The sequence below is a fragment of the Lactuca saligna genome, chromosome 5 (genome assembly GCF_052625555.1).
Source record: "Lactuca saligna cultivar CGN05327 chromosome 5, ASM5262555v1, whole genome shotgun sequence".
NCBI classification, from domain to species: Eukaryota; Viridiplantae; Streptophyta; class Magnoliopsida; order Asterales; family Asteraceae; genus Lactuca; species Lactuca saligna.
In genome coordinates, this window is record NC_136421.1 from 64,127,069 (window position 1) to 64,146,136 (window position 19,068).

General features: G+C 30.4%; 2 long non-coding RNA genes and 1 pseudogene across 2 annotated transcripts; all 3 read right to left on the reverse strand.

Moving 5' to 3' along the window:
- Positions 1-1,248: 1,248 nt before the first annotated feature.
- On the reverse strand, positions 1,249-7,648 carry LOC145045285 (uncharacterized). The gene is made up of 2 exons (XR_013681798.1): positions 7,487-7,648; positions 1,249-1,647 (listed from the first exon to the last, which is right to left on the reverse strand). It is a non-coding gene; the product is annotated as an uncharacterized LOC145045285 (long non-coding RNA).
- Positions 7,649-8,138: 490 nt separating this feature from the next.
- On the reverse strand, positions 8,139-17,735 carry LOC145045367 (uncharacterized; annotated as a pseudogene).
- Positions 17,736-18,075: 340 nt separating this feature from the next.
- On the reverse strand, positions 18,076-18,586 carry LOC145047215 (uncharacterized). Its single transcript, XR_013682158.1, has 3 exons — positions 18,512-18,586; positions 18,295-18,388; positions 18,076-18,205 (listed from the first exon to the last, which is right to left on the reverse strand). It is a non-coding gene; the product is annotated as an uncharacterized LOC145047215 (long non-coding RNA).
- Positions 18,587-19,068: the final 482 nt, after the last annotated feature.

Below are 19,068 nucleotides of genomic sequence, written 5' to 3' on the forward strand. Positions count from 1 at the left end.
CAATTTCTTCCTCTCCTCTCCTCCAGTTTTTATGACTGCACTCTTCGCATCACTAGCCTTTCCTTTTGGATTAAAAGGCTTTTTGAAAAACTTCTTAATTCTATTGTTTGAATATAATGCCACAGCCTCATCATCAGAGTTCATCAAAAATCCTTCATCATCTGAACCATCTTTTTCATTAACATCAGCTTCTGTTACCTTTGAAACAAGAGCCAAAGGACCTCCAATACTTTGTTTTGATTCTTCATATATTTCAGAAACTTCACATTCATGTGTTTTCAGCTGATTGTAGAGATCATTTAGACGAGTTGAATCAAAACTCTGTTGATTCTTAATCATCATGCTCACACTTTGCCATTCTTTACGAAGACCCACAATGAATGTCAAATTGAACTCCATGAGAGACCTAGTGATTCCATATCTATTGCAGCGAAATATAAGCTCATTCAGACGATCATAGTAATTTTCAAGAGTTTCATCATCCTTTTGTCTGAATCCTTTCAGTTCAACTAGACATTGCTTCACAAAATTGATCTTCATCTTTTCGCTACCCTGATACTTCTCTTTTAGAGTGTTCCAGATTTCCTTTGCTGTTTTACAACTACGAATGTAATTATAAACCACATGAGGAAGAGCACCTCTTAGTTCCCTCATGCACCTCTTTTCATTATTCTTCAACCGTTTTTGTTGATCAACAACTTCAATAGATGTAGCAGATGGACCAATTGGTTGAACATTAACAGGAGCTTGCATTGTTCCATCGATACAATTCCAAAGTTCTTCATCAATTCCATTTAAGTAATCTTCCATTCTATCAGCCCACTGATCATAGTATTTTGGAATTAACATCAGAATTTTGGTTGAAGAACCAAGCAAGTGAGAGAAGGAAGTCATTGTATTCATGTTGAAGTTTGCCATTGATGAACACAGAAATTTTTCAGAAAGCTTGAAAAATTTGATGAAATTGAGAATTTGATCAATTAAATTGATCACAAATCACTGATCGATTACTCGACTAAACAATTCAAAGACAGAATCAATTCAAATCTGAAGATCAAATGAGATTTTCAAAACCAAAATGCGCGGAAAATTTTGAGTGAAATTGCAACTCAAAAAGCAAATGATTCTAAGACGAAAATCAGATCGATGCAGTTTGAATCCTGCTCTGATACCAATTGAAGAGAATTGTTATCGAGATTTAAGTAAACAAAGTATGATTTGAGTAATCTAGAGTTAGAACACGAAGAGTAAATATTAATCAGATCTCATATTGATGAAGACTGATTACAGAAATAAGCAGAAGGATAATTGAGTTTACAAAAGTTATCTTCTACTTCTAACCTCAGTTCCTATTTATAGGGAACATGAGTGTACAAAAAATATACTAAGTCTAAACATTATACTTCGCAGAAATATAACTTAGTAAAATAACATAAAATGCGAAACAATACAAAACACTATATTCGACTTTTACAATTTTACATCTACAATAACCTGTAACCGAATTCATCTTGGCCATAACCAAGGAATATACACGGCTTGGTCTTCACTTCAAGCTTTGATCTTTCATCTTTGGGAATATGCACAAAAGCCTTGCATCCAAAGACCCGTAAATGACGATACGAAACATCTTTTCCACTCCAAACCCTGTCAGAAACATCAAAAGACAAAGGAACACAAGGAGTAAGATTAATAACATGTACCGCTATATTCAAAGCTTCTCCCCAAAAAGAATCAGGTAATCGTGCATGTGAAATCAAACATCTAACTCTTTTACCCAATGTTCTATTCATCCGTTCTGCTAAACCGTTCAACTGTGGTGTCTTTGGAGGAGTCTTTTGGTGCCGAATACCTTGCTCTATAAAATAACCATCAAAAGGACTAATGTATTCACCGCTATTATCTGTCCGAACACACTTCAATTTCTTCCCAGTTTGTCTCTCAACCAAGGCATGAAACTGCTTAAACATATGCAATACTTGATCTTTAGTCTTCAAAGTATAAACCCATACCTTCCTTGAATAGTCATCGATGAATGTGACAAAATATAAGCAACCCCCAAGTGTCCTAGTCTTCATGGGACCACATACATTGGAATGTACCAGATCAAGTATATTCTCCTTCCTGGAAGGAGGATGACTCTTAAAGGAAACTCTATTTTGCTTACTTTCCAGACAATGAGAACATCTCTTCAAATTCACATCATGCACACCGGTCAACACATTTTTCTTCAACAACAAAGACATCCCCTTTTCACTCATGTGACCAAGTCTCTTATGCCACAAATCGGTCATGTCACAATGTATCGATGCATGGATCGATTCTTTGGAGATCTTCGGGTGTGTCATGTATAACTTTGAGCTTCTTTCACCTCTTGCCACAATCAAAAGAACCACGAGTGAGTTTCCAAGTGCCACCACCAAAGGTACTATGGTAACCGTCATCATCAAGTAAGCCAGCAAAGATCAAACTAAGTCTAATATCTGGAACATGTTTTACATTGTGTAAAACCAACTCCATCCCAGTCTCAAACTTCAAACAAATATCTCCGACTCCAACAATCTTTGATAACCCATTATTACCCATCTTAACATTCCCAAAATAATCAGGAGTGTAAGATTTGTAAAAATCCCTTTGTGATGTCACATGAAAAGTAGCACCACTGTCAACAACCCAACTCGAATCATCATGTGCAAGATTGACCATATCATAATCACAACAAATAAAGAACTCTTCGGTAGCAGTGTTAACTTCAGCAGTATCATTATCACCATCATCTTTCTTGTGGTTGTTCTTTTGATTGTTGTAATTTGCCTTCTTGTTCTCCCTTTTCAATTGTTTGCAGAATCGTATTGTGTGCCCTTTTCTACCACAATGATTGCACTCATAGTCAGCAAACTTTCCTTTAGATTTACTGCGATGCTTCCCTTTGTTATGCGGACCTCTACTTTGACTTCTCCCCCTGCTTTCTGTGACCAAGACATCTGAATGTGAAGAGGAACCTTGTGACTTTCTTCTCATCTCTTCATTTAAAACACCTCCTTTAGCTAATTCCATGGTGATAATACCATCTGGTGCATAGTTGGACAAGGATGTCCTAAAAATTTCCCAAGAATCTGGTAAAGTGCCAAGGAGCCATAAACCTTGTAACTCATCTTCAAACTTGATACCCATTCCTGCAAGCTGATTAATAATTCCCTGGAAAGAATTCAAATGATCACTAATAGGATTTCCATCACGGTACTTCAAGCCAATCAACTGTTTAATCGGGAACAATTTATTGTTCTCGGTGTTCCGAGCATACAACTGCTCAAGTTTGTTCCACAAAGTACGAGCATGAGTTTCCGCGCTAATATGGTTCAAAACATTATCATCAACTCATTATCGAATATACCCACAAACTTTTCTATGCAAAATATTCCACTCTGCATCTGTTTTATCATTGGGTTTTTCAGTATCAAACACAGGCATGTAATAATCCTTCACATAAAGAAGGTCTTCCATCTTGCCTCTCCAAACATGATAATTAGAACCATTCAAATTTACAATCCTATTTGTATTAGCTTCCATTGTTCAAACAAGTAACCTAATAACAAGAACCAGGCTCTGATACCAATCTGATGGGAAAAACGCAGCCACAACGGTAAACAACAATGCGGAATAATACTTCGTTTGACTAAACTATGCCCGTCTTGAATGAACCTTTTAGGATGCAAACAAATAGGAGATTTTACTTGCAACAAAACAGCCCCAATGCAAGTTATATGATCAATATAATCAACCCAAAACTATAAGTAATCAACCAATAACGACACCGGAATTTTAGCGTGGAAACCTCTCAAGAAAGGAGAGTAAAACCACGGGACTACTAGAGCCACTTCAAATCCACTATCACCAATATTTGAGCAATACAAAAATCTTCTCTAGATGTACTAGATGCATACAATAATCATCATATACTTGGAACTAAATCACATCAAGCATATGGAATCAAATAAGCAAAGACAAAGAAGAATATCACTAAAAACGTTCTTGATTTCCAGCTGCAAACAGAGGCAACGATTCCTGAGTCTCTGGAGCTGATCTCGGAAATTCAACCGTTGGATCTGAAGGCCTAGGTGTTAGGAAGCTGCTGTCCAAAAATCAAAGGAAACGGACCGTTGAATCTCTGGGAAATTACCAAACACTGAAGGTGTATCTTCAAAAACGGGAATTAAGAAAAACCCTCTTTTGCTTCTTACTCTCTGTAACTCTCTTGGTGGCTGAAAACCTTTTTGTGTGTTAGTGAAATAAGGGCATGTCCCACATATATATACATGGGCTAAATAAGTGGGTTTTCCTAATGGGCTAAAAAACCCAATAGAAAACCCAACATGACCTTATAGGATTGGAATCTCTATGTTTCTTTTTTGTTAATGTAATTCATGAAATTGTTATAATTGGAGTTTTAATTTTTTTCTTCCCTTGCCAACCTCCAACTGAAGAAACATCAAAATGCTAATTTCTTACCTGTTGACGGTTTCTCACCTGATTGTGTTATTTCGTAATATTAATACATCTAATCAAACCTAATAAATGAAAATCAATTTTACCAAATGTCAAGTTCTCATTGAATTTGATACATGTCATTTTCTAAGAGTTTTTAAATTATTTATTTTCCACTTGTTATTTTCTTAAATTTTTTATTTTTCTTAAATTTAAAATCCACATTTTAATGAGATTTATATATGTAAAGTAGATTTATATATGTAAAGTAGATCATTCTATTAAATTTCATAATAAATGCTCTACAACCTTTATTATTTGCTTTATTTATTATATTTTTTGTATTTATGTAAAATTATTATTTTAAAAAATATGTAATTCTTATAATTTTATATTAAACTTTTTTATAAACCCGTATAATACACGGTAGCACACCTACTTTTTATAATATTACACTTGAGGTGTAAACTATTACATTTACTTTGGGGAAATTGCAACTAAAGGTTGTTCTTTTATTTATTTCTTCAGTTTGACCGTTTAATTTGAATTAGGCTATTTTGATGTATCAGTAATAACAACTTGCCAATCCTCCCTTCCCTTGTACATTGTTTGCTAATTCTTTACTTTTTAACGACAATAACAATCCTACATGTAAAATGTTTACTTATTAGGGCATTGTTGAGTCAAGTTGAGGGTGCTAGTGAACAAGTGGTATACTCTTGGTGTGGCTCTATTTCTCTCACGTACCAAAATTGAGGCAATAAATATTCTTGTACTCTGTTTTAGGACTTTTTGTGTTTGTTTTATCGATATGCTTGAAGAATTATAGGTTACTTCAGTTTTGTTATTTTTTTGTTTGCGGCGATTCTTTACTTGATGGGGTTATCATGTTTATGAATTGAATTGTGGTTGGCTATATTAGGATGCTAATATATATATATATATATATATATATATATATATATATATATATATATATATATATATATATATATATATATATATATATATATATATATATATATTAGCATTATACTACATTGTTTTGCATTATAATTCCACTGCAATCGTCTAAAGTTTTTAAACTTCGACCCTTAACTTGATTTATTCCAAGATTTTCAAACATTCATCATTATATTCCTCCTACACCATTTGATTTGTAACGGCAGTATATGAAGCCCACCAGTGGGTCTCCGATAGAAAGACGTCATTTGAAGGAAGATAATGGTAAAAGTCCAAAGATTTTGGAGGCAATCAAGTTATAAGGTTGAATTTTAAGAATTTTACGTGATTACAATGCAGATATGATACAAAATTACGTACTATGATGTGGTTAGGTACCTAACCTTATATAAGGTTGTTAGATATATTCACTTTAGCATATATATATATATATATATATATATATATATATATATATATATATATATATATATATATATATATATATATATATATATATTAGTTTATAATCCGTGAAACTACAGCTACAAAATTAATTAAACTTTAATAGTTAGAACACAAAATTATTAATCAATTATAATCGTTAATTTAAATAATATGTAAAATTATATCACGTTATAATTTATACTAATTTTATTTTAATTTTTATTCCATTGTTATTAATTTATTGTAATTAAAGTGAAAATTTTAAAATTTGAAATAGAAAATTAGTAGGTTGACAAGGGGTATGCATTAATTAAGATGTTTAATAGGGTGATACATGATAAAAAAAAATATGTATTAATTAGAAGGCCTAATATAATGATACATGTTAAAAGGAGATTAAAACTATTCTTTTATTAGAATAAACACACACACACACACACACACACACACACACACATATATATATATATATATATATATATATATATATATATATATATATATATATATAGGATTATGTTTGTTTGAGACCATATTAATTTTGTGAAAGTGTAAGATGCAATCTAAAAATAATTTTAAAATGCAAAATAAAAAGAAAGATAAAAAAATCATTTTTTAGTTATTATTTCGTCATTTTCTTTATCTAAAAAAAATTAACATTTTTTTTTAAGATACGTTAAATTTTTTTTATAGAATATTACATTGTAAATATTCCAATGTGATTTTTAGAATCTTAGAATATTCTACTATTCTAGTAGATTTGTCAGATATTTAAATATTCTAATATTCTATTATATTATTATATATTCTACTAGAGTATTTCACAAATATTTAAAAAACGGTCATTTTTTTATTTATTTTATTTATTTTTTATTTTAAAATTTTTTTTTGGATAAAAAAGTGACGAAAATAATAGTAATATTTTTTCGAAAATTTTCAATTATTCTGCATCTTAAAAATGTTCTTTTAAAAACAAAATAAGTGGTTAGAATTGCGTCTCCTCGTCACAAAAAATATAATTGTTTTACATGAACCTAACTATATATATATATCGGTCCTGAGGATTCAAGTGCAAAGGACGAACCTCAAAAAAAGCCCTTAGGCCCTAACATATGACGAATTAAATAATAAACTGATGTTTTTTTTAAAGACGATACAGAAATTTGTTTTTCTCATATCAAAGTGTGAATCATAAGTTATTTAGAGCAACAACGTAACCATTACAAATAATAAAATAGTATAATGGAACAGAATATGAGTCACTACACTATGTTTTAATATTCTATTTTAAAACATATAACATATGAAAGAACTAACCTAAGAAGGAGAACACAATAATATAAGATTTGATTTTCATTTAGGAGTCGAGAAAATGGACTCCCTGTTAGCCAGATGACTAAATAAGTTAATATGTAATTAGGAAAACCATTAAACAATGCAAAATAGAAAAATGTTGTATGATTGGGACTTTGCTTACTTCAACTAGACACACCAGTTCTTGAAGGTATGTAATATCACTTCAAATAAAATTTACACATATAAAACAGAAGATCGAAATTAAGTAATCACATAATCATAAATATCGAAAATACCGTAGTAGAAAGTAAATTACCTGTAAACAGATGCAAATTCCAATCGTGGGAATGAAAAAAGGAACACCGAGGGCTTTCAAACTTCTCAAAACTAACGAGGAAGAAGGATTGAAGCACCAACAATATTAAAAATAATAATAATAATAATAATAATAATAAAATTGGGCCCTTAAAATTTTTGGGTCATGTTCAAATGTCCTGCTTGTCCCTAGCATACACCGGCCATATATATATATATATATATATATATATATATATATATATATATATATATATATATATATATATATATATATATATACTAGGTTAAAACCCGTGGAACCCACGGGTGCTGTTTTTTAATTGAATTTAAAAATTAATTATTTAATAAAATATTATATCAATAATTCTGATAACTTATAAATTGTAATATTGAATATTTAAATAATTTTTTTTATTGGTAATTATTTAATTACTAACTAAATGAGAAGTATTTAATTAGGAATGAAGATTTTTGAAAACTATTTTTTTTATTCATCATTCTAATTGGACATATGCAGATGATACAATACCAATGTGTGTAATGAAATTAACATAAAATACAACAATACGTAATTATAAAAAAATACAGTAATATGATGGATTAAGTGTGATTTCCTAAAATTGAATAAAACGACGTTACAAAAAAGTTGGCTACAAATTTCGAAAAACTTCCTTATAAACAACATTGGAAGTTTTATTTGTGAGTTTGTCATCTTTATCTAAAATTAATAATTTTAATCCCTCTCTACTCTGAACTCTAGATAAGGCAACATACAATTGTCCATGTGAAAAAACTGGATCTTTCAGAAACAGACCAACCTTTGACAACGATTGTCCTTGACTTTTGTTAATAGTCATTGGAAAACATACAGCCAAAGGAAACTGTCTTCTTGTGAATTTGAAGGGAATCTTTTTTTCTGATGGAGTTAAAGACATTCTTGGAATAAAAGTCCGATTTCCAATATTAGTTCCAGTTATTATACGTGCCTCAATAACACGTTTGCCCAATGATAACACCTGTAGTCTTGTGCCATTACATAAGCCGTTTTTCTGATCAATATTTCTCAGTAACATTACTGGAACACCAATTTTTAAAACTAATTTATGATTTGGTAAACCGGATACTTTGAGTCCATTTAATACATCAGGAGAGTATAGATTTGCATCAAATTGATCATGGAGAAATTCGGATTCACATATGCAGTCTGAACTTAAATATTCAACTTGATCTCCTGGAAACTTCTTAAGTAAACGGTCGTTTATTTCCTGGACAACTTCATTTTTTGGAGCAAGTATCGCTCTTTCTTGGAAATAATTTATATCGCTATAGTACTCTAAAATTGAAGGATATACAAACTCAATTAAGGAACCTATAGGATCATGTGAATCATTAATGAGAATATCATCCGAAATATCGATAATCGTTTCACCGTCGTTCGGACCACCAAGTTTTCCTTCTCCTATATCCAACAACCAATTTGCAAAATCTCTTATTTTTCCTATATCTGATTGATCCCTTCCAACAGTTAGCCTCATGTTTTTTGTTAATCTATGGACTTTGCAATGTTCCCATAAATATGAACTCAAAGAAGCATTTACAATGTTCTGTCTACTGCCACCCGGCACAACAGGTAGAATTTGTCTAAAATCTCCTCCAAAGACAATAACTTTCCCTCCAAATGGAATATTTGAGATGGTTGAATTTACACACCTTAATAAATCCTTCAAAGTTCGATCTAAAGCTTCAAATGCATGCTTATGGACCATAGGTGCTTCATCCCAAATTATCAAAGAGGTTTTCCTTATTAAGCTTGCCAACTCACCGTCTGGATTTATGTTACAAAAAGAATCCTCTGTAAGCTCAAATGGAATTATAAATCGAGAGTGTGCTATTCTACCACCGGGCAATAATAAGGAAGCAATACCACTTGAAGCAACATTTAATACAATATTTCCTTCAGATCTAATTGCTGTAGATATTGTTTTCCATAAAAAGTTTTACCCGTTCCACCATACCCGTAAACAAAGAAGACACCTCCTTTATTTTGTTGAATAGCACTCTTGATGTTTAGGAAAATGTTCCGTTGCTCATTTGTTAATGCAAGAAACATACGATCATAGTCATTCTTTATCACGGGAATGTCGTAATCTAGTTCCTCGGTGATAAGTCGATTGTTTGAAGAAGAAACGGATTCAACATCTGGGTATGGCATGTTTTTGAAGTTTTTGAGAGTAGAGTTGTTTCGAAGTAAAATTTGTTGTATTTCGAACAAAGTTAAGTTCTTAAGTTCATCTACTCCGAGAGACAATTCTGCACGAAAATATTAAATAATTAATAAAATACGTGGTTGATATTTAATAATTTCATTACTAATTATTTAATGGGTGTTGAAAAATAAAAATAAATTAATTTTAAAAAATAAGAAAAAATGTAATACCTGCTGACTTAAATCTTCGTCGTTGGCTATATAGAATTCCATCTGCCAAATATTCCCATGTATTTTCCCAAACGATCTCTGGTTTAGACATACTATTACACATCAACAATGTAGCAAATAAAAAGCGTAGATAAAAACCAGATCCAGAATGACTTGCTTCTTTAATTGCATAAATGTATTCCTTGTCATCATCTAATAGCCCGAGTGCATAACAGGCATCTCTAAAAGAAGAATGTGTTTCTCCATTTACCGTGCGAATTTCATCAAATGATGTTGGTCATTTTACTTTATTTAAAAGAATCCTTAAGAAATATGCTTCACCTAGTTTAGGTGAAACTGAATGAATTCTACCGATGGCTTTTCCTACTTTCCTTCGCTTCCAAAACCGACCATTTAATATCCAAACAAACTTTGTAGGGAATTCAACATATGTGAGTTTTCGTGCTTCACTGTCGATTGCATTACACTCCATCCAAGCTGTGAACTTTGAAGCGACAACAGAAGGTTTGTCAAGAACATCATCAATATCATCATCTTCGCCATATACAATCTGTTGTTGATTAGGAAGATGAAAAGGTAGTCTAACAACAGAAGGATATCTGCAATGAACATCATATCTAAAAATTCGCCATGATGCTTCACATGCTGATAAATATCTACAATCGTAATATTCAGCTATTTCATCGACCGCATCATTATTTTCACATTCATTGTTGGTTGGTACAACAGCAACTGTAGCTCTATCAGGACCCTTATTTATGTATTTAAACAAATACTTTATAGAAGATCCCTGATTGCACCATTCAATATTAATATGTGCCTGATATCTTTTCAATAGATATTTGTTGTATGGAACAACATTTCTATTATCCAACCTTACACCTGATTTTTCTACAAAATGACCATCGTTTCTTCGCCTATATAACGGAAAACCATTATGATCAACAGACGAATGATTAATGAATTGTTTTGGAAAGTTTTTAGAGCACTTTTTATCCACCATGCATGGATAATTCATATTTTCAGCTCCACATGGACCATGAATCATAAACTCATTTACAAGTGAATACAATTCAGGATCTTCAATTCTGTCTGGTATCTCTGCTGAAATTATTGGATCGATAAGTTCAACAGTTGGTAGCTTGTTGTCAGAATGCATGAATAGACATATATGACTATGCGGCAAACCTCTTTTTTGAAATTCAATGGTATAAACATCTGTAAAAGAATTTGACAAAAAATAAAAGAGAATGTGATTAGATATCAAAACATATTTAAAATATAATAATAAGATCAATGTTTTATAAAAAAATTAAAAATATAGTTTTAATTACATGCTTAAACTTTGCCGAAAATTTGATTCTCCCTTAAGTCTTTAATGAATGCATCAAGCTTGATCTTAAACAACCTACATAGTATATCAGGTCTGTCTTCTGGTTGAAGTGAAGTATCCTTAAGAAACCTTTTAATCTCAGGCCATTTGGGATTACACGTAAAGGTTATGAAGAAATCAGGATATCCAAACCATTTACATAGTGACATGGCATCCAAATAGTTTTGCAGCATATAGCGTGCACCTCCGGTAAAGGATGAAGGTAATATGACACGTTGGCCGACATTCGAGATATCAGTCGTTCCTTGAGCTTTTTGGTTACGTAAATTTTCATAAGAATCACATCTAAGAACATGTTGTTGCCTACGTATGTAGTACATTCTCTCCGTTTCCATCATAGTATAGGCATCTACCAGAAATTGTTGAAACAACCTTCTTGAATTAAGTATGAGAGAGAATGAATGATCTCTGTCTTGAATCCTATAAGCGAAATATTCTCTCATTGTACATTTCGCACGCTTGCTGTTGGTCGTAAATGACACACTTCTATGAAGAATGTCAACACTATAACCATCATCCCCATATGGAAATAGCAATGGATATTGGAGAGGAAGGTACGAAGGATGCAATTCACTGATACGTTGTAGACAACCATTTTTTGTTTGAACGACGATATCCCTCTTTTCGATTGAATCCGAAATGTCACCAATTATTAAAGCAGCAACCTCAGAAGCAGTCGGTAGGTTATATGTTCTTCCATCTTGCTCCCTTCTCCCGATAAGTCGTAATTTCATATCAACTTCTGGATTTTTTTGAAAAGTATCTCTTACCATTCTATAAGATCTAACCAAGACATTATTTGAATCCAACATCACCTTAATATCTTTAACAATATCACTATCAGTTGATGTTGATTGATCTTTGTCACCACTAAAATAAATAAATTTATACATAATATTAGTAATATATACATAATATTAGTAATATATACATAATATATATATATATATATATATATATATATATATATATATATATATAGATATATAATAATAATAATAATAGATTATGAATAAGAAGTTTGAGAAAATACCGAAAACATCTTTGTCTATTTGTAATTTCGTTGTCAGTGTCATAAATGTATAACTGAGAGAATTTTGGTTCCGATCCTTTTGCTGGAAAAAGACTTCCAATACTATGATAATTTTGACCACCCAATCTGAAAATGTAAGGAGCGTTTCCTCTATTGATTGAAGAGTCAATTTTACCACCCATCGACGTGAAAGAAAACATTGAATTGTAACGTCGAATGTTTTTCATGAAGTGTTTGCTTTTTGAATCCATATTTCGAAACATTCTTTCATAAGTAGGGGGTGCATTCTTTAAGTCTGGAAGTTGAACTTTGCCGTAACCACAACATAATGAATAATCCGTGTTTCCATTTTCTTTACCTCTAATGGATTCATTTCTCCATAACTTTGCACGACATGTTTGACATACAACATCTTGATCACCATGATCCAAATATTCTGTAAAATAAAAGCGTTGAATAAAATATCAATGAATTTTATAATTATATAGAACATAGTATCTGAAATGTAAAATGGATTTTATTTTTTCATTACCATTTGAGATACCAACTATAAGATTTTCATTGTTCACTTGATGTATATTTTCTACATCTTCTGTCAAATCAATCAATGGGATAGGGGATAAATGTCTTGTCTTCGTTTTTAATTTATGACATCCTGGATTTAACTTGATTGATGATGAAGAAGTTGTTACTGTAGATGCATTTTTTGATGTCATATCATTTGAAAGTACATGGTACTGTCTTTTCTTTGCTAACTTGGAAGTGATATATTTATCGAAACCAATGTTATCTGAATAAAATAAAAATAAAATAGTTAACTAAATAAATAAATATTTACATAATGGATAATAGTATATTTTAAAAACCATAAATAATTACCATTCGTAATGTTAGATAACGGATTTATAACATTTGTAATGTTAGAAAATGGAGTTCTAACATCTGTTAAGGAAGGACAGTATTGTATGGTTGTGTTATGCTTTGCAGGTGTTGTAAATGAATTGACATTTTGAGTTTGACGAACAATGTTGGTTGATTGATCTGCAAATAGAAATAACTTATAAAACTTGTAAATATATGTATTCAACTATATAACAGTAAAAGATGGAATATAAAATACTAATACGGTTATAGTTAATGGTTTTTTTGAAGAGATGTTGTAATGATATACTTGGAACGTTTGGTATTGTTTTTATTTTCTTCGATCTTTTATTTTCCAAATATATTTTTCTTTGTCTTCTTTTCTCTTTGGCCTGCATGTGGTACATGTTACTGTTGTTTTCTGCATAAGAAGACATAGGTTAGGAAATGAAATGTGAAATTATGTACATAATATGTTTATATAATACAATTGAAGTTAGTTAGAAGTAAATAAATAATGATAATAAAGTAAATGTATTTAAAAAGTTACCTTTATTAATTTGTTTATTAAAATGTTAGCATCATGACTCATCATCCTCATTTCCAACCTAGGGTTTATTCGATTTAAATCTACTGTTTCCCCAATTTCAACCAATCGTGGGTTCGGATGATTTCAGGGGTTAAAACCCTAGATCTCCATGGAATCAATGAAGGTAAAATTGTGTGATACACGATAATCGTGATGATTATAAATTGCTTATTGATCTTATGTATTTATTCAAGATTATATTTTTACAATTAGAAAAACATCTATTCCAGCATATTGATTATTGTTGTAAATTTCAACCATAAATTCATAGAGAAAACAAAGTGATCTAAACTGATAATACTAACCTGACATATGGATATGGAAATCTTGCAGGTAGAACTGGAATGAGGATTACAACTTTAACGAAGCAGTTTGATGTAAGCTTAATGAAAAAAAAAATCGCAGAAACAATTGACCATTAAGAAGACGAATGAGGTGTTTCAAAATTTTGGATTTCACGTTTTGAGTTAAAGTTATATGCTTGAATATTGGAAAAAGATTACGATTATATGATTTTATTGTTGTTGGATCTTTATTAGATATAATTTTCTTCCTGATTTTTTGGAATTTAAAAGATTACAACTAAAAATTAGTTTAATATTCAAATTTCATCTAAAAAAGAAGTATAGAATATTAGGAAATAGTTGGTTGAATATAGGTTATTTACAGAAGATAAGTAAATATGCTGCAACCATAACAAAAATGTATGAATTAATTTTAGAGAATCAAAGATATAAATTTTGTTTACAATTGGTTATTGATTATTTATTAAAAATAACATATTTATCGTGACAAAAATAATAGTTATTCTAAATAATAGACATAAATGTTCCATGTTTAAAATAATCAACATAAAGATGCGAAGGTGATTATGGTTAATATTCATTATTGGAGTCAAATGCAGTTCACGTGTAAAAGCAAAAATGTTCGCATTTGGTAATACAAGTCAAAATTGGGTTTCGCATATGAGGTTGTATGGATTGGGGTTAAAGATGCGAAGGTGATTATGGTTAATATTCATTTCGTATTTGGTGAGACAAACAACTCAAATGCAAATGAACTAAAAAAAAATGACTGGAACATGCGAAGAAAGAGGGTGAATGAAGAATGTGAATTTTACAGTAGAATGCGAATTGGGGAAGAAAGCTAAGAATTTCGCATTTTTATTATACAAATTGATTGATTGATTGATTTGTCTTAATTGTTAATTGCGATATATGAAATACTTATCAAGTTAGGGGCAATATGGTTATTTTGAAGTAAAAGAAGCCTTGGTTATTAAATGAATCATACGAAGGATCTGTTATTTGATTTTGGAATTGGGGCGAATAATCGAACCATTTGGAGTTGCGAATTTGATTTTGAAAAGCCAATCAGTTGGGTTCGTATATAAAACAGATAAGTTTTGATTTTGGATTAGTAATTGGGTTAATTGGTTTATTGATTGAGGGACGATTCGTGAAGAAAAATGCGAAGTCAAGAAGGACTGTGAAATGTGATTTGTTCAATATTGGAGTCAAATGCAGTTCACGTGTAAAAGCAAAAATGTTCGCATTTGGTAATACAAATCAAAATTGGGTTTCGCATATGAGGTTGTATGGATTGGGGTTAAAGATACGAAGGTGATTATGGTTAATATTCATTTCGTATTTGGTGACACAAACAACTCAAATGCGAATGAACTAAAAAAAAAATGACTGGAACATGCGAAGAAAGAGGGTGAATGAAGAATGTGAATTTTACAGTAGAATGCGAATTGGGGAAGAAAGCTAAGAATTTCGCATTTTTATTATACAAATTGATTGATTGATTGATTTGTCTTAATTGTTAATTGCGATATATGAAATACTTATCAAGTTAGGGGCAATATGGTCATTTTGAAGTAAAAGAAGCCTTGGTTATTAAATGAATCATACGAAGGATCTGTTATTTGATTTTGGAATTGGGGCGAATAATCGAACGATTTGGAGTTGCGAATTTGATTTTGAAAAGCCAATCAGTTGGGTTCGCATATGAAAACAGATAAGTTTTGATTTTCGATTAGCAATTGGGTTAATTGGGTTATTGATTGAGGGACGATTCGTGAAGAAAAATGCGAAGTCAAGAAGGACTGTGAAATGTGATTTGTTCAATATTGGAGTCAAATGCAGTTCACCTGTAAAAGCAAAAATGTTCGCATTTGGTAATACAAATCAAAATTGGGTTTCGCATATGAGGTTGTATGGATTGGGGTTAAAGATGCGAATGTGATTATGGTTAATATTAGTTTCACATTTGGTGAGACAAACAACTCAAATGCAAATGAATTAAAAAAAAAATAACTGGAACATGCGAAGAAAGAGGGTGAATGAAGAATGTGAATTTTACAGTAGAATGCGAATTGGGAAAGAAAGCTAAGAATTTCGCATTTTTATTATACAAATTGATTGATTGATTGATTTGTCTTAATTGTTAATTGCGATATATGAAATACTTATCAAGTTAGGGGCAATATATTTTATTTGAGTTATAACCAAAATCAACTAACTTGTTCAATTTAAAACAATAAAAGTATCCAAAAATATTCAAAACCAATAATATTTGACATCCTAAATACCCCAAAATAAAAATCATACCAAGCAATTAAAATATCTTTATAACCAAAACAAATTATCAAAATATATTAAATGTGTCTTGTAACCGATAGACACTCACTTTTCAATTTTTGGAATCAAGAGTGGAGTTTCCTCTGCGGTTGACTTTCTTTTAGCCTTAGTTGAACTTAAATCATATCCAGAATCAACATCATAAATTTCTTGGAGGTTGCGCTTCAAATCACCTGATATTTTGCAAGGACTTGTTGCGGTTGACTTATCAACTGTTGAGGGTGTAAAACTTTCGTCTGTTTGTGAGATCACATCCTAATTTAAAAAAAAAATGTTTGATTCCTAAAAAAAAATAACTAATATAATTAAAAGTTTATAAAATAAAATGAAAAACCTTTTGAACAGGCTGTACAACATCATCGGATTCCAAAGCAACTTGATTTAAGGCGACAGATTGATTACTCTAAAAAATAAAATGGAAATATGTTAATCGTTATGTACTTTAACATTAAAGAATTGTAAATTTTCAACAATAAAAAATTACATACCATAAGTTCTATTTTACTTTCCAATTCACAAACAATGGACATATCTTCTGTAACTCTGAGAACTGTGTAGATGTTATTATAGTTGTTGACATTGTATTCTGTAATATCTACAACAAAACCAAACTTGCGGTTTTTCAACACATTAAGTTGCATTGGAAATAGGGCATCACTGTCTCCGGCCTGTAAAATATATTTTAATAAATTAAAAAAATTAAGTAAATGTTTTCTGATTTTAAAGGTATGAATAATATACCGCATCATGTATCTTTTTCAACTCGTAGGCACTTATATTTAACAACCTCCTTGCTTCCCTATAAAAAAGAGTCAATCCAATGGTTCCAGTACAATCTTGTACGTTAATTGGAATTATATACCTAAAACAAAAAATAATTATGTCATTGTTAGTGTTGTTTTAAGATTGACAAAATTAATAGAAATAAATATGTCTATACTTTATAACTGACTGAAATTCAGATTTTTTGCATTGTGCATTTGTACACTCGACAACCATAGTTTCGAAAATTCCCTCGGGGTTGGTATACAAATGATTGGTTTTGGGAACAGGGATAACTTTTTTTCCACATTTTTTGCATGCTTCATAATACCATGGTAGATTCTGCCTTATATTAACAATGGAAGCAACTAATAAAAACTTCATTTCCTGTATCATATAAAATGTAAAAATTATTAAAATAAATTATGCAAAAATAAAATGTAAAACATATAAAATAATGCAATATACCTTAATTGGTTCGGTGATCTCACAGATTGTTTTTAATGGAAAATTGCCCTTAAAGTCATCTGTATATGAAGAAGAGTAGCTTTGAAGTGTAGTTATGCTTTTTTCAGTTATACCGAAATTGTCATGACATTTCAACCTGTAATGTTTAATTTAGATTCATGAATATTAGGTTTTGTGTTTTTTTTTTAAGTTAAAATACATTATAAAAAAATAAAAAACAATTGGAGACTAACTTATTTTTAAACTCATTTATTTCATAAATGTAAGAATTTATGAACAATTTCGTTACTTCAAAATGACTTTTAGCTTCACCAAGACCTGTAAAAAATGTATATCCAATTATTAAAATTTATATAAAAACAGTAATTATAAACATCTATATATAAAGACTAAATACAAACCATTCCAAATGTTTAGCTTCAAAAACTGCATCACGATAACAACAAAATTAACAGTCGGGTTATTTTTTAGGTATTCTGAAATTTGATATGCTTGACTTCCAAAAATAGTAACCTTCAGATGTACAGAACTAAATAAACCATAAAATAGTATATTAATATTAATTTGTGATTAATTAAAGATAATAAATAATAAATAAATAATACAATATAATCTCACTCTAGGTTGCTAAGAGTGACTTTTATATAATGCTTGGATGGTACTGGATTTGAAGTTTCAAGAGGCCTAAATGACACGATATGTCCAATAACATCTACACAACAGATACCACAAAAAAATAAAAGTTTAGGATTAAATTCGTAATATTTAAATAATAAAATGTATAACCAAAAAAACAAATGATAAAAAATGATTTTATTAATATTTTATGACTAACCAAAGAATGTGTCTTTTGGGCATGTTTGTTCTATGATAGAATTAAAGTCAACAAACATAAATCCATTGACCGGACCTGAGAAATCATCACATTTTTTTAGGATGCTTTTCCAATCCAAAGTTAAGGTCTGTTTATGACCTGTATAACTAAAACCATTAGTAACAGTAGCCATATTGGGTTTTATAACTATATAACTTTCATCTTCCTTTAAAAGATGACGAAATCTGGAGAAATTCTGATTGAAGACACGAGCTTGGTATTGTGTACCCTGTTTAAAAAAAAATTAAAAATTATTATGTTCATGAAACATGTCTAATATTGAATGATGAATAAAAAATATATCAAATACAACAAACCTCCTCATCCATGATGATCATTTCAATGGAACAAACTTTATTATTTCTGACAAAGTTCCAAATTTTAAGCATCCGAACCTTGATATGCGATTTTTCATCTATCTGGTCAATGTTATTTAGGTAAACCTTATTTCCTATTTCCATTTTCTGCAATAAATTTAATCATTATAGAATTGTAAGGAAAATTAGCAACCTTTTAAA